Source organism: Oryctolagus cuniculus, chromosome 7, assembly GCF_051225735.1.
Source record: "Oryctolagus cuniculus isolate XC-2025 breed Fujian yellow rabbit chromosome 7, ASM5122573v1, whole genome shotgun sequence".
Lineage (NCBI taxonomy): Eukaryota > Metazoa > Chordata > Mammalia > Lagomorpha > Leporidae > Oryctolagus > Oryctolagus cuniculus.
In genome coordinates this window covers 112,635,761-112,657,480 of record NC_142873.1, presented here as the reverse complement: position 1 = coordinate 112,657,480, position 21,720 = coordinate 112,635,761, and the positions used below count along the sequence as shown (strand labels likewise).

Sequence of the window (21,720 nt, the reverse complement as noted above, 5' to 3'; positions counted from 1 at the left end):
GAAACTTTCATTCAATCCCATGGAGTTGTAAACAACTGGGAAGGTAACAAGCGGCCAGCGTTCCAGCGTGTACAATTTTAACAGTAATTACCTTTGGCACTGCCACTTACAAGGAATCTTTTGATATCTGAGCCATTTCTCTAATGCTTTAATCATGCAAATCAAGAAATAGATATTACGTATCAACTTAACCTAGCTCTGTTGTGACATCTCTGGTTGAAACCTTCTGATAGAAAACTAAAGAAAACCCGCGTGACATTTTTCTCCGATCCAAATGCAATGGGAGCACCCTGGATGCCTGTATCTGCTTCTGTCCAGTGGAATTACCTGCACACTGCCCACCTGGCACGGAAATGAAGGCGGAGTAAACATTCTCCTCTCCATAATGATTTAGTGATACTGCGTTATCAGACAGCTTTCCTGTGAATTACAAAATACACTTGTCTTGCTGTGGCCATCTGATTTAAAAACTCATGGTGACTGTGAAGTTTCCTAAATCAACCTATAACCTCCTTCATCCCATGCGGGGTCCCTACACAATTATTTGGGGGAGCATTCTCTTTAGAAATTGCCATGCAATTTTTCAATCAAGAATCGTCTGTCACTTAATCTAAATTTTTACATTTCAAAAACTTTGTATGCTAGAAAAATACTTGAGCAAGCATATGTTACGTGCTGCAGTATAATTGCCAATTTTTTTAGTTATACATGAGAAAAGTTACAAGGAACTTCTAGGAAATGCTGTCTTACTGTGTTTAGCAGTTCAAAAAGAAAAATCCTCAACCCCAGGCTACTCCCAAATGATTGACAGTCTTAACCGCTGCAGACACAAAATTAAGAACTCATATTTCATGGAAATCATTTGTTGTTATTTGCTTGAATTCACATCTGAAGTTGTATTTACCATCTCAATGTTTTAAATTTTAGTTCTCAACTGAACAACTTTTGTTAGTGTTTGTTGTCTATATTTCTTGAAGACATTGCCTAATGAAAATTTGTCTAGGAATTCATACTAACACTTTCATAATAATTGTTAAAATAACTTGAAAATTGCTACGATGGCTATAAATGAAAAGACTCAAAATATAGAGATTCAGTAAATAAAACCTATATTCTCCGCACCCAGTATAATTTTAAGAGCCCATGGTCATTACACATTCTATTTTTGAAGATTTTTGTACTTCCGTGACTGTACCTGAGCTTATTTTTAAATGCACTTTTTTTATTCACCATAATAATGTTTAAGTATATTAATTTTTAAGAATATGCCTCAACTTCAAATGTTTCTTTACACTTCAAATACATACTTCCTCACATTATTAGTATTGATCAATGGCAAGCAAAATCTGAATGAGGCAGGGTTGTTTGTATTTTCTCTCCGTGCATTATGTTATCCTTATCACTTCCTTTTAGATTAGCCACAAACAGCTTCTTCAAAGTACCATTCACTATTCTTAGGGAGAAGCAAATACATTAAACTATGTTCCTATTTTTTTTCTTTAAATCTAATTATGATCCAAATGTACTTCACTCAGAAATGTGATTGGTTACTTAAGTTAGTCTATGTACTTCCACTATCTTTTTAAAAATCTTGATTTCCTGTTGTTACGCTCATATTTCTCCTGTGAACTTTAGACAGTGAAATAAATGCTTTGTCCTCAGTTATTTTCTAGTTGATTTTCCCTCACCTGTCCTGAATATTGTTAGGAATGTTTCTAATTTAAAACCAAAAGAATCAGGGGCTGATTAGAAGACAGGAAATTGGAGGATTAAACTGTCTGGTGGCAGTTCCTTTACTTATCAGCACTCAGTAACTCACTCTAGATTACAAACTCAACAGGACGAGTTTTACAGTGCATTGTTCCTGCTGGTGACAGTGTATGTGAGGGGGCGTGTGTGTGTGTGCATGTATGTGTGCCCATGCACGGAGTATGTCCACATCTCCGTGTGTATCTGTGTGTGCACTTAATGAGTATGAAGGGAAAAGAACCAGCAGCTGGTAGCTATAAGTAGAAGCTTTTAAGTGGGATGGGATTAAACCAAAGGGCTTATACTATGGGCATGAAAGTTCATTCAAAGACTGTAATCCCAAGATAGTCTCTAAACTTTCTTATTAAAAGAGTTCTGTGATTCCCAGCAAATAATGAAATACTATTAGGGAGGAGGTAAAATGCACTATTTTTGAAAGGAAAAATATATTGCAGTGGCCCTTATACAGACTGTCTCGCCTCAGTACCATTCAGACATTCCAAACAACTATATTACTGAGTGAGTAGAGAAGGGAACCCCTGAGTGGGATCACGGAACAGGGTTCCAAAGCGATTTTGAGATCTCAGGTACCAACTGGGAAAGGAGTCATTGTTACTGGGACAACAGATCTGAATGCTCCAGGTGAGCATAAAGGATGAAACAGGCACTTGGTACAGTGTACAACGTGGCAGATCAGGACAAGAAGTTAGATTCAGCTTGTGCCATCAGATCACATAAAATTAAAAACAAGCAATTAAAGCAAACCACTGTTGTAGATTTTTACTGTGTCATACATTTGCAAAGCTGTGTTCTGGAAACTGGGCCGAGAATTCTCTTTCTGAAATCACTTAGCTCACCTGTCTTGCCCTCAGTAACTATTTGTTGGTTTGGATAAAGGTGCTGCAGATGAGTATATAACAGTTTTTCTTGCTTCTAATTGCAATGATGAGTTCTACTGAGAAAAACAGATGATGGAAAGGAGTATTGAGCTGGCAAAATGAACTGCTTGGTGTCTCAGTAGCAAAATACCTGAGACAGGGTAATCTATAAACAAAAGAAATTTATTTAATTGGAGGCCTGGAGGCTGGAAATCCAGGAGCACGGTGCCAGCGTCCGCTCACATGTGCACGAGGCCCCTCTTGCAGCCTCATAACGTGGCGGACATCACGTGGTGAAACAGACCAAGTGTGCTAGCTTGAGTCTCTCTTCCTCTGCTTGGAAAGCCATTAATGTCATCAGAGGGACACTATCCTGAAGACCTCCCCTAACCCTAATTACCTCCCAAAGATCCCATCAGCAAACACAATTCACATATGAATGTGGGGATGACAACACATGAAGTTTTAGGAGACACATTTACACCACAGCAGTTAGTCAAACTGGCAAAGCTGCAAGTTAAAATTTAGGGGTTTCCTCTGGCAGCCGTCATTCCTTCACTTATTCACCAAGCACAACTGGGCCCCTACTAAGGGCTGGAGGGAGGAGAATCAGCTGCTACCTCTGTAGCTGCCATCGTTCAAGCCTTAGAGAAACTGAGGGATCCCTCCCTCTGTCCGTAATTGAGTATTTCATCCTAACAAATATGCCTAGTTGATAACTATCTGCTAGAATCTGGACTAGATGCTTTGCACATATTTGTTTTCCTGGAATCCTCACCACAAACCTATGAAATAAGTATTGTTGCCCCATTTACATGTTAGATACAAAGAAACATAAAAGGATGTGCATATACTGAAGAAGGGCCGCTGTGGCTCCAAGGTCCACCTGCTTAATCTCAATTTGTCTTAAACGATCCCTTCTTTTGGCTCTAGAATGTACTATTGTTCAGAACTTTGGAGGATTGTAACCATCTATTTTATAATGGCATTTTGGGGGCACAAATCTGTTTTCTAATATAAGAGAGGCAGAAAAAGTATAATGTGTTGAAAGCAAGAAGCAGATACCATGCTTGTGATACTTAGTCCCAGTTTCAGAAGAGTTGTCCACATTCTTATTATGCAACCAAATCATCTAGTCTTATCAGCAGATGAAGAATTCTGTGACAGACATGAGAAAGTTGGCTGCAAAAACCATGGACCTAATCATACTAAAATCCACCTTTCAGGGGTCGGTGTTTGGCCTAGGAATCAAGACAGCAATTTGAACTATATCCTATATTGGAGTGGGTGGGTTCAATTCCTAGTCGATGATCCCAATTCCAGCTTCCTCCCACCGCAGACCCTGGAAGCAGCAGGTGGTGGCCCAAGCAGATGACTTTCTGCTACCCACGTGGGAGACCTGGATTGAGTTCCCAGTTCCCAGCCTCACCTTGCCCAGCCACATCCAACGCGGGCTTTTGGGAGATGAACCCGCTGATGGGAGTTCTCTCTCTCCTCTCACTCTTGCCCTGGCTTTCACTTTTCCTCTTTGTCTTGCTGCCTCTCAAATATTTTTTTTAGTCTACCTCTCCTTGGAAGATGCATGGTTCAGGGAAATCCAGTGTGTTTTCTTGCCAAGTTTAGGGACATTTTTTCTGTAATTTAATCTTTATTTAACAAATATTGCACTCACAGTTTTAAATGGAGCATACCATTTTCTTTGAAAGGCCATCTTTCCAAAGAACAGTTCCTGGTTTTGGTGCTCTCTTTCTCTTTCTCTATTTCTCTCTCTCTCTCTCTCTCTCTCTCTCTCACACACACACACACACACACACACAGAAACTTATAATAAGCAGAAATGTCAACACAGAACAGTATTGGTGTTTAATATTTTTCCTTACCACAGGAATTTCTAATTAAAGGTCTATTCCATTATAGAGTTTTCTGTAAGAGAAGACACCATGCAGGATATGTATGCTTAATGGCAAAGATCTTAATACACTCACTACAAGTAAACATCTATTTTCCAGACAAGTGCTGAATATAAACAATATGTCTCAGCCAAAGCTCTTTAGTGGTGCCACATGTTGGACAGATTTTTTTATTCCCCATCATCCAAGCTCCTTCTGTGATCCTTGATGCACACATGCTATTACCCTACTGACTATTTTAAATGGATAATGATTGAGAATAATAACCAGGTCCAAGACGGGGAGACACAATCCTGGGCATAGCAGCCCTCCACAAAGTTCAAGTGCATGGTTTTAGGTGTGGGGGACTCCTAAGAGAAACCAGTGCATGTGAATGGAACCTGCCACTCCAAACATATGCCTGACCCTTCTCACCCTGGAAGATCCCATCTCCCTGCACGCAGTAGGTAAAGACAAAGTCTCAGCTAGGAGATGAGAACACTTCCATCCCCAGGATGATTTCACTGGCCTCTCTCCACCCGCAAACATTCCTCAACCACACTTCTCCTTCACAGCCATATGTCTTATAGTACTGCTGATGAGAGGCCTGAGCACCTGGGTTTGGTAAGCCCCCTTCCCATTTTGAAAAGATAAACTTTAGGAACAAAATCACTGATTTTTATGCATTCATTTAAGCATCAACTAAAATCACCATCCATTGTTTTATTGCAGTATTTTAACAACATCAGTTCTCATTTGGTTAGCATGTGAAAGATTACCAGCTCACAAGTGTTATGGTTTGGAATCCCTCCTAGTAAGTGGTAGAATTATTAGACATTTATTTGTAATATGTTGTCCAATATGGAAGTCCCAGACTGTAGAGTATTGTTGGTTTGACTGTGTATGAAAGATAAAATGCAGTGAATTGAGGAGGAAAATAATTATAGGAGGGTTAGTATCATTTCTCAATTGAGAATTAAAGAAATAATAAAGCTTAAAATAGTAGGGCAACAAATGCCAAACAGAAGTATCTGCATCCCTGGCAGGTCAACTAAGTGAAAGAAGCAGTGAGGTCTTACTACAGATATTTTTATTTATATATTTGAAAGACAGAGTTACAGGGAGAGGAGAAGAGGCAGAGGGAGAGAGAGAGAGAAAGAGAGAAAGAGAAAGAGAGAGAGAGAGATCTTCCATCAACTGGTTCACTCCATAAATGGCCACAACAGACTGGGGCTGGACCAGACTGGAGCTAGGAACCTGGAGCTTCTTCTGGTTCTCCCATGAGGGTGCAGGGGCCCAAGAATTTGGACCATTTTATGCTACTTTCCCAGACACAACAGCAGGGAGCTGGATTGGAAGTGGGGTAGCCAGGTCTCCAACAGGCACCCATACCTGCTGTCCCTCAATGCTGGCACTCAATGAGGTTGTATTAAATACATTGGGGAGGGACCAGCACTGTGGCGTAGCAGGTGAGGCTGCCACTTGCAGTGCTGGCATCCCATATGGGCACCTGTTGGAGTCCCGGCTGCTCCACTTCTGACCTAGCTCTCTGCTATGGCCTGGGAAAACAGTAGAAGATGGCCCAAGTCCTTGGGCCTCTGCACCTGCGTGGGAGACCTGGAAGAAGCTCCTGGTTCTGGCTTCAGTTCGGCCCAGCTCTGGCCATTGCAGCCATCTGGGGAGCAAATCAGTGGATGGAAGACCTCTCTCTTTCTCTCTCTTTGCCTCTGCCTCTCTGTAACTCTGCCTTTCAAATAAATGAATAAACCTTTTTATAAAATAAATAAATACAGTGGGGAAAGGCAGGGTCTGTGACAGACTGGAAAATGGTATATAGTGACCACCAAGCAACAACTGTGAATACAACACTGTACAAATCAAACAGAATGCACCTACTTCCTGTGGTCTAAAGCTATTGAGCATGCACCATAGATCAGAAAATAGGAGATCCCAGCATCAAAGTGCCTCCTTTCACCAAAAGGCAAGAACTATAAAGGCAATACCCTGGGGAAACAGACCCCAGCAACGTCAACCACATAGACCACCTTGCTTGCTAAACCATTCTATACTGATCCTTTCCTCTTGGCAGGTTTTTGTGAGTGAGACAAAAGAGAGAGAGGACATGTGAGTCTCTGCACTGGGAAAAGGGTTCCTCAAGCAAGAAAGACCCTTAGGAGACTTGGAAGTCTGGAGATACTGAAGACTGTGCAGGGCTGGAGCAAAAGGACCTGATCATTGCAGAGGCCTGCCAAGTCTTACCTGCCCACCCTGTTTCTCTTCCCTCTGGCTTCAGATTTCTCAATGTACCCTTGGCATCCCTAGGGTCTTAAGGACTGTGAATTCCAGAAAACAAGTCTTCCTTGGCAAACAGGCTACCCTTCCTGCAATTTTCCCCAACTGGCAAACTCTACCAACTCTACCTCTCCTTCCAGGCCCTGTTCAAATGAAAGTTTTTCTGTGACATCTTCCCAGGTCCTCTGAGGCAAAATGAGTCCCCTCCCAAGCTGTGCCCTAGTAGCCCTTTGTAAAGCTGATGGCTTTATAAGACCAATGCAATTGCATTGAACACTTTTCTGTTCACTATCCCCGCTGTTACGTTGCTTGCCCCTCAAGAATAGAGTCTAGGTCTTACGTTTCTTCCTACCTCCAGGGTCTGACCTGTGACAAGGAGCTAAGCTACAGAAGGTGAAGAACTGTGTACAGTAAGTTAGAGAATGACTTATGACTCTGCTTTTCCCAGAGCGTGAGCTTCAAGGCTATAGGAAATCATTCAGCCAAATGCTGCCCTACCATGTGTCCCTGGAGACTTACGACTGCTATGCATTGACTGCTTGCTCTGTAGACCCTGGGCCTGGCAAGCATGCCTTACCCATGTAAGCCAGTCCTCAAAAATCCCTAGAAGAGCTTTGTCACTATTTCCACTCCACCACTGAGGAAGCTGAGTGCAGGAGAGGTGCATAGGCCAGTTAGTAAGTAGTTTGGGAAACTCTGAAGCTGCGTTTTTCACTCCAGCAGTACTGATGCTAAAAACACACAGCACTGTCATGTTCTGACTCGGGCTGGAAAACACTGTGATAATAGGACCAAAGTTTCCTCCCATTATACAGAGGGGAAAACCAAAGCCCTGGAAGCTAAAGTTCTCCCAAGGTCAAAATGATCACAAAGTTTGGATATAGAAGTAGGGCCTGGGTGATAGTTCTGGTAAATGTTCGTAGTGATTACTCATAAGTATATGGCTTCATTTAATTACAGTTAAGCAAGAATTCAAATCTCCCTCCATTTTTCCTTTTCTGAGTTACTACTTTTTTCATTTTTCTACAATTAACATGATTATTTACTCATAAAAATGTTATAAAGCAAAATTATACTTACTGAAGATATTAGTCCTCTTCCTATTGATCTCATAAAAATGGCAACAGCATCAGCTGCAGGCATTCAAGGACAGCATGAGAACTTGGGCTTTGGTGATGTGCATATTTTCAAAGTTAAGTTTCCTTCAATAAATTTTCTTCAATAAATTCTACACTCTTCTGCTGTTTCTAAGACTGTCCTTCCTATCACGGGTTGTGCAGTTCTTCCAGTTCCCCTGTGTAGCAGCTGTCAAGGGCACAAATGTCAGATTCAGGTGGACCTGGGTGATTCTTGGCTCTATCACAGGTGAGATGTATGGCCATGAATGACAGTGGCTAGAAGATTCTTAATCGTTTTTGCATCTCCATATTGAAAATGCAGTAATCATGGTTCATTAATGAAATTCAACACTACATATTGGATAAGCTAGAAATCTGGTAGACATTCTTATATCTTGCTGTTGCATACTCCATGTGGCTAATTTAAAAGAAATCCCATGGAATTTACCTCCTAAATAATTCCTAAATCCATCTGCCTTCTCCATTGCCACCACTCTGCCCCTAAGCAACCATTTTTATCTACTGCATATGACCACAGTGCCTCCTGTACTTCATTCTTCACACTTAACACCCAAAGTTCTTTTCAGACACAAGTGACAATCATTTCAATTACACAGCTCTTCTGTAAAAAGCAAAATAAATAAAGTGAATTAGCAGGAAGCAAACCCTCACTGAAAACCATAAAGTGAGATAGACATGTAAGAAGCTGCTATTGCCAAGTGGCATTAAATAGGTGATCACTGAAGGTGTATATGCATGAGTGTGCAAAGTGGAGGGGGGGAGAGAAATTAATGGAGAGTATGTAGTGTAAAAACACACATTCTAGAATGAGAACATCAACACTGACTATCTTCTCTTTAAGTTTCCAGCAGTGCAATGCTAGGAAATTTGCAAATCTATTCATCTGTAAGTTGGATGAATGATAGTACCTGCCTCATGGATTACTGTAAGGATTAAATGTTGTGTATAAATCATTGAGAACAGTACCTGACACGTTATACACTTAATCAAGATCAGCCACTATTAATCTAATTATTTCCAATTTTTATAATATTTATTATTTGATTAACTGTTGCATTTTAGGAAATCAAGATTTGGGGTTTAGGAAGACAGGAAGGTGATTATACAGTCTCTAATAAACTTATTTTTCCAAGATGGTATATTTGGATTTCAAGATTTCAAAACTTGCTTTTCTAATGCATTAGGTTTATCTGCTCTATCAGCTCAGTTTGGGCAATGAGAGAGGCTGACACCTTCTCAGAAACAGAATTTCCAAGACTGACAGACCAATAGCCTCATGTCACACTTTCAAAACTGCACATTTTTTGATAGAACTTTATCCAAGAAAATATGTTCCCTTCTTAAGATACCAATGTCATTTCCCAAGACAATTACTCGAGTGAGAGAAACCTCTGGAAGAATTCCTGTGTCACTTAAATTCAAGCTGAGGTAAAACCTGCATCCATATTTGGAATTGTTACATGCACAGTGCAGCTCAACAAAGTGCACTCATAATTTCTGGGGGTCATCAGTGACCTCCTACTCCCCTGGGAGATAGAATAATGGCCTGTGGAAACTAAATCATGATTTTCATTTCTTACTGTTTTTACAACAGTACAAAACAATAATAGCAACATCCCCTTATTCAAGAAAGTTATATTGAAGCCAGTGCTGTAGTATAGCAGGTAAAAGCCACAGCCTGAAGGGCTAATATCACATATGGGAGTTGGTTCAAGTCCTAGCTGCTCCACTTCTGATCCAGCTCCCTACTAATGCACCTGGGAAAGCAGTGGAAGATGGCCACTTGGGCCCCTGCACCCACATGGGAGACCCAAAAGAAGTTCCTGGTTCCTGGCTTCAGCCTGGCCCAGCGCTGGTCACTGGGGCCAGCTGGATAGTAAATCAGTGGATGGAAAATCTCTCTCTCTCTCCTTCTCTCTCTATCTAACTTTGCCTTGCAAATAAAGAAATCTTTTTTTAAAAATAAAGCTAAATTAGGAAATAAGTGTTTTTAATAAAAGTTAAAATAATAATAATGTTAACATGCATTGGACAAATCCATGGACCAGGCCCTCTATTGTCTACTTCCCCTACATAATTTTGCTCCCACAATAGCCCTATGCAGTATGTCTATTTTACAGATTAAAAGTTAACATATTAAGTAGTTTATCAAAGTTTGGTTCAAAGAGCCATTTATCTAAAATTTGATCCTTGGTCCAAGAATCATGCCCTGAACCACTTGTCCTGCCCAGTTTAGTGTGTTATTATATTGCTGTTTACTGTTTAAGATATGTATTAGTTATTCCTCATATTATTAATATTTTTCACTTGGAGGCTAGTAAACATAGAGCTGTCATTGGGATCCAGGACTTCAGGATGCAGAAGGGAAGTGTAAAAAATAAGCTTCCTTAGCCCCTTTTGGAGCTGAGTCAATCAAAAGAGTTGGAGACCTTTGGTTTAAAAAGGTACCTAACTTGGAGTCTCTAATGAAACCCTTCCTGACCTTCCAAAGTTAAGACACAGAAGAAGACAAGATTTCCTAAAAAGCCTGGCAACTGGAACTAAGAATTGACTCACTGACAATTCTTGTAGGAATTCCCTTACTACATGTCTGCGATATTGAATAGAAACATATAATTAGTGGCCCATGACTACTAGGCTCCAAAATGAAAATAAAACAAAAGCCTCACATGCACATGGCAATAGATAGATCTTTTGGCATTTTCACACTGTCATTCTATAATCCAAAACACTAAATCCATAATATATGGAGACAGACTTTCCTTTTTTGCCACTAACAGTTCTACACTCATTCATATAATGTAACTACTACAAAACAACTAAGTAAGGATGGCAGGAGAGCTGTAGGTAACACATGGCAACATCTAGCAAAACTAGTCCCACTAGGAAAACCCCAAAGCTTGGGAAAAATGGAGAAGGTCCAAGTGTTCTTACAGGCTGGTATTGTAGTTTTCATTATTTTCCATCTGCTCTGAATATTAGGGAGTCAGGTTTTGAGTTAAGAAAAAAATTCTTTTTTCAGATTTATTTTTTTGTTAAAAAGGCAGATTTAAAGAGATGGAGAGAGAGGGAGAGACAGAAACTAAGAGAAAGAGAGAGACTCTTCCATCCACTGTTTCACTTTCTAAATGGCTACATCAGCCAGGGCCAGATCAGTAAGAAGTCAGGATGACATCTACATACATTTGGTATGTAGATAGCTATAAATATTGTCTTCACTAAGTTATACCTTCTACATGATAATGTATGCCTCTTTCCTAAAATAGAAAGAAAGAGAGAAAGAAAAAGACTGCTGCAGAACAGAGGGAGCACTGTGAAAATCAATGTCGTAATTTGAAGGTCATGTTTTCAGCACTCAGTTGCAGATGAGTTACACAAAGTATAAAATACATATGACAGAGAATAACCCTTATCCTATAAATAAATAAAGATGTACAGGTCTGTAAATTGAAGATCTAACTCAAGGATTACAAAGGTGTTTTCAAAGAAAACCAGAGAAGTTTAATAGGAAAACATTAGCAGACACAAAAGAAAAAGAAAAAGAGTAAAAAAGGTAGAAGATGCAATACATTAATATTTTGTACCTAGTTTCCTATATTCCAAAAAGGAGAAAAAAGGATGTCTACAAACGTGGGTAGAAGGAGTAAAATTTTGCTAAATGTCTTGTCTCACCTAGAAAAGATTCTAAAATTCTATGTAATTGTTGACTACAATAATTAGAAAAAAATAAAGATCAATTGTTGGCTTTTGAAACTTTAAATTCAATGTAAATAAAAAAGGATGGATCCTTTCTAATTACCAAAGAAGTTAAAAACAAACACATTTTATGTCTGCAAACTCCCAAAGCAAAATAAGTTAATAAATAGTGTAGAACAGAACAACAGAACTTAATAAAACAATCTATATAACAATAAACCTAAATGGTTAAATCCTCCTATTAATAAATCATCTGGAATAAAAACTTAAATCCAGAGTGGGCATTTAGCCTAGAAGTGAAGATATCATGTCCCATATTGGAGTTTCTGGGTTTGATACCCAGCTCCATCTCCTAACTCCAGATTCCTGCCAATGCAGACCACTGAAGGCAACAGTGATGACTGAAATAATTGGGTTTCTGCCACCCACATAACAGACTCCCATTGAGTCCCCAGCCCCAGCTTCATCCTCCAATGACCCCCAGGGATTGCAGGCATCTGGAGGGTGTACCAACAAATAGGAGCTCAGTCTATCTGTCTCTCTGCCTCTCAAATAAAAATAAATTCAAATACCTGCTGCCTCTAACAAACATTCCTAAAACTGCTCACATAGAAAATAAAAGGGCAAAGAATTACCCAATGAAATTAAAAGTAGGAGAAATCATTTATGGAAACGTAGGCTTCAAGGCAAAATCAGTTAAACAGGAAAAAGGCTATATTTATATTATTTATGTTAATAACGTAGATAAAAGGCATTGTGAACTTATGGTAATAGTTAATCCCTTTATGCCTCAGCTAATCTAATCTCAAATGATATAAAACAAAAACTATTAGAAAATCTAAGGGAAACTGCCAAGACCACAATTTTCATGTGTGTAATTTTAACACATTTGTGTCCAATATTATAGTTCAATTAGATAGAAAATAATGACATACAGACTGTGAATAAATGTAACTACTAATATTAAAAAATTACCAAAGTTGACCAATACAAGCAGAACTTGCCCTGTTTATTTTTTTGTTTTTCTTATTATAAGGATTTATTTATTTATGTTAAAGTCAGAATTACACAGAGAGAGGAGAGGCAGAGAGAAACAGAGAGAGAGAGAGAGAGAGAGAGAGAGAGAGAGAAAGAGGTCTTCCATCAGCTGGTTCACTCCCCAATTGACTGCAATGGCCCGAGCTGAGCCAATCCGCAGCCAGAAGCCAGGAGGTTCTTTCGGGTCTCTCATGTGGGTGCAGGGGCCCAAGGGCTTGGGCCATCTTCTACTGCTTTCCCAGGCCATAGCAGAGAGTTGGATCGGAAGTGAAGCAGCCAGGACATGAACCAGCGCTCATATGGGATGCCGGCACTTCAGGCCAGGGCATTAACCCACTGCGCCACAGCGCCAGCCCCAGAACTTACCCTCTTTAAAAGCATTCATAAAACCTTCATTCAAAAATGTACTATGTTGAGCCGGCGCCGTGGCTCAATAGGCTAATCCTCCACCTTGCGGCGCCGGCACACCGGGTTCTAGTCCCGGTTGGGGCGCCGGATTCTGTCCCGGTTGCCCCTCTTCCAGGCCAGCTCTCTGCTATGGCCAGGGAGTGCAGTGGAGGATGGCCCAGGTGCTTGGGCCCTGCACCCCATGGGAGACCAGGAAAAGCACCTGGCTCCTGGCTCCTGCCAGGATCAGCGCGGTGCGCCGGCTGCAGCGGCGGCCATTGGAGGGTGAACCAACGGCAAAGGAAGACCTTTCTCTCTCTGTCTCTCTCTCTCACTGTCCACTCTGCCTGTCAAAAAAAAAAAAAAAAAAAAAAAATGTACTATGTTGTACAGGAGCATGGCTAGGCACACATATGCAAAACAAATTGTAATAACAAAAATTGCTCAGGCTTTCTTGTCTAGGCACATGCAATAAGACTAGGAAATTATTACAGAAATATGTCAACATCATACTGAGTGAGTGGCAAACAAGAATAATTTCCATTAAAATCGCTAATGAGGTAAGGATGCCCACAGACAACAGCATTATTTAATGTTGTCCTAGAAATTCTGACCAACTCCAAAGTTATAAAATAGAAGTTCAATCTCTAATTATTAAAGAAGACTTAAGTATTGTTAATCTCAAGCTACCTGATAAAATATTTAGAAAATCCATAAGCAAAAAATAAAAAACTGTTAAAGTTAATAAGATAGAAGTGTCGGTCACAGGATCATTGTGTAAGACAATGGCAGTTAAAAGGCAGGAGAAAATGACTCTATTCCAACTCATAAGCCTCTTTCCCCAAATTACAAATACCCAGAAGTAATCCGAACAAGAAATAAATGTAACCTAAAAGAATAAACTATTAATCATTACTCAGAAGATTTTAGCAACCATTTCCTAAACATTGCAAAGACAAGATTTCCTGCAAATTAATTCATATAAGCAATCTTCTAAAAGTTCATACAAATGTGTATTACAAAAAAATCTGTTGCCCTTGTCTATACTCTTGAGGAACAGTGATTTTTCTGTTTACTACTTGTTGAATTCTGTATTGAGTGGAGGGTTAAGCTTGTTTCTATAAAGAAAATTGAAAGTATATAACTGTAAAAATTAAAAGAAAAATAAGAAAAGAAGGAGGGAGGGTGGATTGGAGGGTAGGGTGAGGAGTATCATTATACTCTTAAAATTGTTTATATGAAATATATGAAACTCGTTCCATTTTTATAAATAAAGATTATTTAAAAATCTGTGTATGGATTTCAAAATTTTCTAGCAAAATAAACTTATCTGTTAATCCCATTTTATATGGACTTTTTGAAGGCCCCTTGTGGGTTCAATGACATTCATGTCAAAATCCTAAAGTTTTGTATTGTTTGTGGCTTTGTTAGAACTCAGTGAAATTTACATGGTAGAGGATAAACATTTTAACTTCAAAATTCAATATAAATGTAAGAGATAAAGACTCTTCATTAGAATTAATCACATTATAAAAGCTTGCAAGAATAATATTATCATCAAATAAAATGTGTTAAGTTTGACATGGACAATGCTTTGCTCACTGAGAGTCAGGAACCCCAGGAGGGACAAGAAAAGACCAAGATCTCTAAAAGGACCCAAGTTCACCCAGGAGGCAGACTCAGCTCATCTTCCAAAAACTTGTCATATTCTTTGGTACTTTGATCATGGCATAGTCATTGAAAGCCTTTGGCAAAATTTTGATTTTTTTTTTCACTTTACAAATGACATTATTTGAGACAGAGAAAAAATTTAGTAGAGTGATCAATGTATGCCGTTCCCAAATAAGAGATACAAGCAGAGTTCTCTCAAACTGGAGAGTCTACAGACAACAATAACTGCACAGTCCATGCAGCAGTGTATCATCAGAGTGAACTCAAAAATGGAATGCTGGACTCACACATGACCTCACTAAAAGCCACACATGTCACAATAAATCTCTTCAGCTGGCAAATGGAGCATCGAAGTTTGGATTGGGGTTAAGGTTTGGGCTGGGGTCAGAGTTAGGACTGGGAATAAGATAGGGTTGGAGTTGGATTAGGTTAGTGTCTAGGTTAGGTCTAAGGTTTGGGTCCAACTTGGTATTTAAGTTTAGCAGGAAGTGGAGGGGGGGAGCTAAAACAAAGCTCAGTGTCAGGAAACTGAACAGATGACAATTATTGCTGAATTTTGAAAGCTGATAGAGTTGCATGAAAATTTGCAGTGGAGGAGGAGGCCACTATTTAAAGGAAAACATACAAAATTACAAATGAAGGAAGCAAATCGGTGTACTGGACAAGCTATTCATTTAGTGCAGCCGAATGAGGCTTAATGTGCCTGAAGAAGAGTCGTTGCAGACTTGTGAAAAATCATTCTCAAAGTTCTGAGTTGCTTTAAAATTGTAAAGAGGACAGTAATGTGGTAACACTCATTTAAAGCAAGTATATCTAAAAATGGCAGCTGTGTGGAAGATGAGTGAGAGGGAACTGAGACGAGGGGCACAGGGACCAACTGGGCATGTCACATACACTCTCTGACCTCATGTCCTACTACTATATTTCTCACCCACCCCTGTATCCAGCCGTATCAGCTTCCTTGTTCTGCCATCAGGACAAGTGTATACTTGCCTTTGCACTTGCTTTTCTCTCTGCCCACAGTGTTCCTTTGCCAGAGATCCAGAGTTTGTTCCTTTCATTCCTTGAGATCTCTGCTCAGATGTCATCTGAGCATGTCATCTGTCATTTCACTCTAGCTAAATTAGCTACCACACACACACACACACACACACACAAATGTATTTCCTTTGCTTCTTACCAATTTTATTTGTTGCTTTTCTATTTCTTGCCAATGACTTAGTGTCTATATCTCTCTACTAAAAACAGAAGCTTTAGGGAGGCCAGGACAGAGTCTTCTTCACTATTATATCTCTTTTTTTTTAGATTTATTTTATTTATTTGAAAGACAGGGTTAGACAGAGAAGTAGAGCCAGAGAGAGGTCTTCCATTCACTGGTTCACTCCCCAAATGACCACAACAGCCAGAGCTGAGATGAGTAGAAGCCAGGAGTCAGGAACTTCTTCCAAGCCACCCATGTGGGTACAGGGGCCCAATAACTTGAGCCATCTTCTGCTTTAGGACATAGCAGAAAGCTAGATCAGAAGTGGAGCAGCTGGGGCTCAAACCAGTGCCCATTTGGGATGCCAGCACCACAGGCCAGGGCTTTAACCCACTATGCCACAGCACCAGGTCCCACTGTTATATCTCTTATACCTAGAAAAATGACTGGCACATAGTAGATACCTAATAAGTATTTGTAGGATACATGTGTTTCGTAAATATTGATCAAATTTATACCTTCTAGTAGTAGTCACAGACAAGAAACAGATAGTTATAGTACAAAGTGATAATTAGTATGATAGAGATATGCAAAGAAAGAAAAACACTGGGGCTGGCGCCGTGGTGGTGTAGTGGGTTAATTCTCCACCTGCGGCGCCAGCATCCCATATGGGCGCCGGTTCTAGGCCAGGCTGCTCCTCTTCCCATCCTACTCTTTGCTATGGCCTGGGAAAGCAGTGGAAGATGGCCCAAGTACTTGGGCCCCTGCATCCATGTGAGAGACCCAGAAGAAGCTCCTGGCTCCTGGCTTCAGATCGGCGCAGCACTGGCCGTAGCAGCCATTTGGGGAGTGAACCAACCGAAGGAAGACCTTTCTCTCTGTCTCCTCATCTCACTGTCCTGTAACTCTATCTCTCAAATAAATAAATAAAATCTTTTTTTTAAAAAAAGGGAAAGGGAAAAAAAGAAAGAAAAATACAGTCTGGGATCTGCCAGAAAACACTTTAGGAAGAGAGGGCTCTGAGCTGAATCTTGAAGAACGAACAGAAACTCACCAGGAGCAGATGGGAACACCTCAGAGAAGTAAACAGAGCTTACAGAAGCATTACAATGCAAGAAAGAAGAGCATCCAAAGTGATCCATTCCATGTAATTAGAGCCAGAGTTCAAGGACTTGGCAAGAGATGCGCTGATGGGTAGGTGGAAGATAGACATGTTAAGGAAATCTTCTTCATTTTCATTAGGTATTTAATTAGTAGTAGTTTCATTTCAAGTTTCTGTGTTCCATCTACTTGTACTACTCAAAGTCTTTAAATCAACCAGTCAATTATAATGTCTCTAAGGATACACTTGTGAAAGGAAATGAAGGATTAATACTTTCCAGTAAACATTCTTCCCCAGACACTCTTTCTATCCAGAAATGTATTTGTTTTGAAAGCTCAACTCTTAAAATGTTAGCTTTTCTAAAAAGGACACACACTCTGCTTAGAAAGGGTTAATTCTGGATAACTTTAATATTATTTATAGGCGGCCTGCACTGCGGCTCACTAGGCTAATCCTCCGCCTGAGGCGCCGGTACCCCAGGTTCCAGTCCCGGTCGGGGCGCCGGATTCTGCCCGGTTGCTCCTCTTCCAGTCCAGCTCTCTGCTGTGGCCCAGGAAGGCAGTGGAGGATGGCCCAAGTGCTTGGGCCCTGTACCCCATGGGAGACCAGGAGGAAGCACCTGGCTCCTGGCTTTGGATCAGCGCAGCACACCGGCAGCAGCAGAGAAGGAAGGAAGACCTTTCTCTCTGTCTCTTTCTCTTACTGTCTAACTCTGCCTGTAAATATATATATATATATATTTATATATTTTTATATATATTTATATAATTTATAGGCTTTTTGCCTTTCCTGAGCTAAACTGCCCCTGTAGATTGATCCTCTGGGCACTTGTTAGTATCTACAACTGTAACTGTATCTCTACCAGTCACTATTTTTAAAGAACTATTGTACTTGATTTTGCATTTTATTTATCTGAGAGTTAACCCAAAGACACTTGGTTTCCTCTTTGGAGGCTAAGACTCTTTATAAAATGCAATAGCATTCTTTTCATAAAAGCATGATGTTGCATCTTTAGTTAAAGCTGAGTATTTGCAAAGCTCACAGTCATTGTTCCGAGCATCAGATTATTACTAAATGCGACTTTCAATTTAGAAGCAGAAGGATATCAGCAGTTATTGAGCAGTCTACAGTGTGCGAGGCAATTGTCTGACATGTTCAAAATACTGACCTGTACCCTTTCAACATCAGGTATTGTTATCCCCATTTTGCAGCCAAAGAATTGAAACAAAGTTTGTAAATTCCCTACACCATAAAACTACTCCAAGGTGGTGCTGGCTTTAAGCCTTTGTTGCAAAGCCCTCATCTCATTTCAGAGTGCTAGTTCAAGTCAAGGCTATTCTGCTTCTGATTCAGCTCCCTGCTAAAGCACCTGGGAAAGCAGTGGATGATGGCCCAAGTACTTGAGACCCTAACATCCCAACTGGAGACCCAAATGGAGTTACTGGCTCCTGGCTTCTGCCTGGCCTGGTTCTGACTGTTGTGGCCATTTGGGAAATGAACCAGTGGATGGAAGATCTCTGTGTTTCTCTCTCTCTCTCTCTCTCTCTCTCTCTTTCTCTTTCTCTTTCTCTCTCTGCCTTTCAAATTAATTAAATAAATCTTTAAAAAAAATACTCCAAAGAGGTCCTAAATATCGTGATCTTTCTTTTGAACTTGCAATGGAGGAACCCAAAAATGGTTCTAAACCAGGCCAGTATCAGCATTCCTGGGAGATGGAGTTTTCCCTCAATACATGTCCAAAGGCCCCAGATTCTGATATGCTCTTCAGAATGGGACCAGGAGTGGGGCAGAAGAAACAAGTGTGCTTTGCATGTTTCCCCAGTTAATTTTGATATACCAAGTAACACTTTTGAGTGAAACTGATTACAATGTCTGTCATTATGGTTACCTATCACCCTGTTAAAAATAAGTAGAAAGCAAGGAAAAAAGTCATGTTTCTATTTAATCAGGCATTTTGTTTATTTTGCTTTCCAAAGAATTCTCTTGTTACTAGAAGTCCTGTGGACTAAATGAGGTCTGCAATGAGATAAATGAGATAATGAGATAAATGATAAGTTTCACAAACATGAATGAAAATCCACAATAGTATTGTAGAAGTGTATTACAAGATTTATAATCTCTCATCTACTCAGATTATTGATCAGATTCCTCTCTACCCTAATACGCAGCTTTTGAACGCTGTAATACAGTGGTAGTGAACGATCCTCCACTTGTTCCTTACTTCCTTGCTTGCTTCCCCCACGCATGGAGTGTCTAAGATGGACTTCTGTGATACTGAGGACTCTGGACCTGGTTACCACCACATCCCTTTCCTTTTTGAAAATGGTCTGTCCTTTCCCTTTGTCACTGTTGATGGAACCTGGCAGCTGTGCCATACCTCTCCTGTGGAGCGGGATTCACAGAAGCTGAAGTTGCCCTTCAACTTCCCCTCCCAAAAATGAGGGCAATTGCTGAACTCGACCTACTGTTTGCCCAGCTCTTTCCCTTGAGTCAGTGGTGGTGAGAATCAAAGAATCCAGCATTTTCTCTTGTTCACTGTATTTTCTTAAGCACCACTGATAGGTGAGGTAGGCAGTCACCTACACCCTATGGTTCAAGGTACAGGCTCAAATTCTCCCTATGACAAGCTATCACCCAGCTGAAAGGCCACCTATGGGTACAGCGTGTCCCTTGCTTAGAAAGTGAATTCATTTACTGGGTCATCCACCTTCTCCCTGGGGTCCCAGTGGAAGGCTGAGCAAATACAAGTTTGGGTTGAATCACACACATCAAACCCAGGAGGGAAGGAGGAAGATGACTAAAAGAAAGGGGAATAAGCGATCAGAAAACAGGTCTAAAACTCCCAAAACAAATGTCACTCACTTCCCTTTGAGAGACTCATCATTGATTCCATTATCCAACCTCCAAATATTTTAGATATTACAGAATATTTATCCTTGTCCCCAGTCCCAGGTAAATGTGCATAAGCAATCAACCACCATTTTTCAAAACTTGTATGTATTTGGTGACTTTGCTTTTAAATATTTATTTTATTGTCAGTTACATAGAGTGAGAGCAAGAGCAAGAGAGAGAGAGAGAGAGACAAAGACAGACATAGACACAGAAAGATCTTCCATCCAGTGGTTCACTCCCCAGATGGCTGCAATGGCCGTGGCTTGGCCAAGCTGATGCCAGGAGCTTGGAGTTCCATTTGGATATCCCACATGGGTGGTAGGGCCCCAAGCACTTGGGCCATCTTCCACTGCCTTCCCAGATGAATTAGCAGGGGCTGGACCAGAAGCAGAGCAGCTGTGATTTGAATAAATGCTCCAATACAGGATGCTGGTGTTGCAAGGGGCAGTTTAAACCACTGTGCCACAATGCCATCCTCACTCTGGTGTCTTTTCTCTCTTCCAAACTTCACTTTCAATTTTTCTTCCTGAGCTTCCCCTCTAACTTTGAAAAAACAGCATTTAAAGAATGTGCCAAAATAAGTATTGTTTTTCCCTTTGAGGATGAAATAGTCTTTGGTCACAGAAATCCCCAACCCAATGTGAGTGTTTCACATCTCCAGCAACCCTCTCCAAAGAACAGGTAGAGGTGACACAGTCATTCTCTAGGAGTACCCTGAAACTGCTTAAGCATATTTCCAGGTATTTTCAAAGAAACTTTGTTTGGGTGCAAAGGCACCATTTAAAGACCTATGAACAATTGCAGATAGTCCTAATCTTGTTATAGTAAAACAGGTTTTCTGAGAGTATATTCTGCAGGACACTAACTCCTAATGACCTAGAGAAAAAAGTTTCTGTGGCTAAATTGGTTAAGAATCAGCTAAACCAACCGGATTTAAACTCACCAACTGGTGCAGCTGTTATCCTCCAAGAGCTAATTTACCATAGCCAACACTTCCAGTCTTACTCTGTGACCTTGAGTCTGTTACTTTCTTCTTTATGAGTCATAGCCTCAGTCTTCTCACCTCCAAAACTAAGGAGTTAAACTGAATGGGTTCAGCATTACTATTTGTCCCATCCCTGAGTCCAGGACAACTTTTCATTAAAACCGAGGTTTCTCTTGGAGATTTTATCTATCATCTTTCCATTATAAACTAAAAACCCCTTCCCGGCTATGTTGCTGTGGTGCATCAAGGTGGAGGAAGGATGAAGATTATCTACAAGAGAAACATCAGAAAGAAACTGCAATTATTCCCAACTAGATGAGGGAGAGAGAGAGAGAGAGAGAGAGAGAGAGAGAAACTGACTCTGCTGGGGACTCTTATTAATTGCGATAACAACAATAAAAGCTGTAGCTCCTTTTTGTTCCTTTCTATCCCTACCACTTTTCACATTGATCTTTATCTGAAATGACAAACATTTTTGATGACAATTTGCTTCCACCCAGAACATCTGGTCTCTGGCCAGCAACTGTAAACTGATGCTCCCTGCTCTGGTGTCTGACTCGGGAAAGGGGCTGGGGGATGGTAGGGCAGAGGCACTGTGGCCACAGAGACAGACGCTGCTGAGACATTTAAAATGCACGCTTCCCTAATAGGAAACAGAGCAGCCGGTGATAGAGAGAAGGTTATGAGAGAAGCCGCTTGCTGCTGTGCATGGGGGCGGGGGAGGGAAGAGGGGTGCTCAGCTACTGAGGGCTCAGGACTCAGCAGAGAAGGATGGAACAGGAGTGGGATTGCCTGATAAGA

The 21,720-nt window shown here is 40.6% G+C and overlaps 1 protein-coding gene across 2 annotated transcripts in view; it reads left to right on the top strand.

The window, feature by feature from the left end:
• NFIA (nuclear factor I A) overlaps positions 1-21,720 on the top strand; it is a 620,032-nt gene that overhangs the window by 3,322 nt on the left and 594,990 nt on the right. The gene's annotated exons all lie outside the window — the stretch shown is intronic.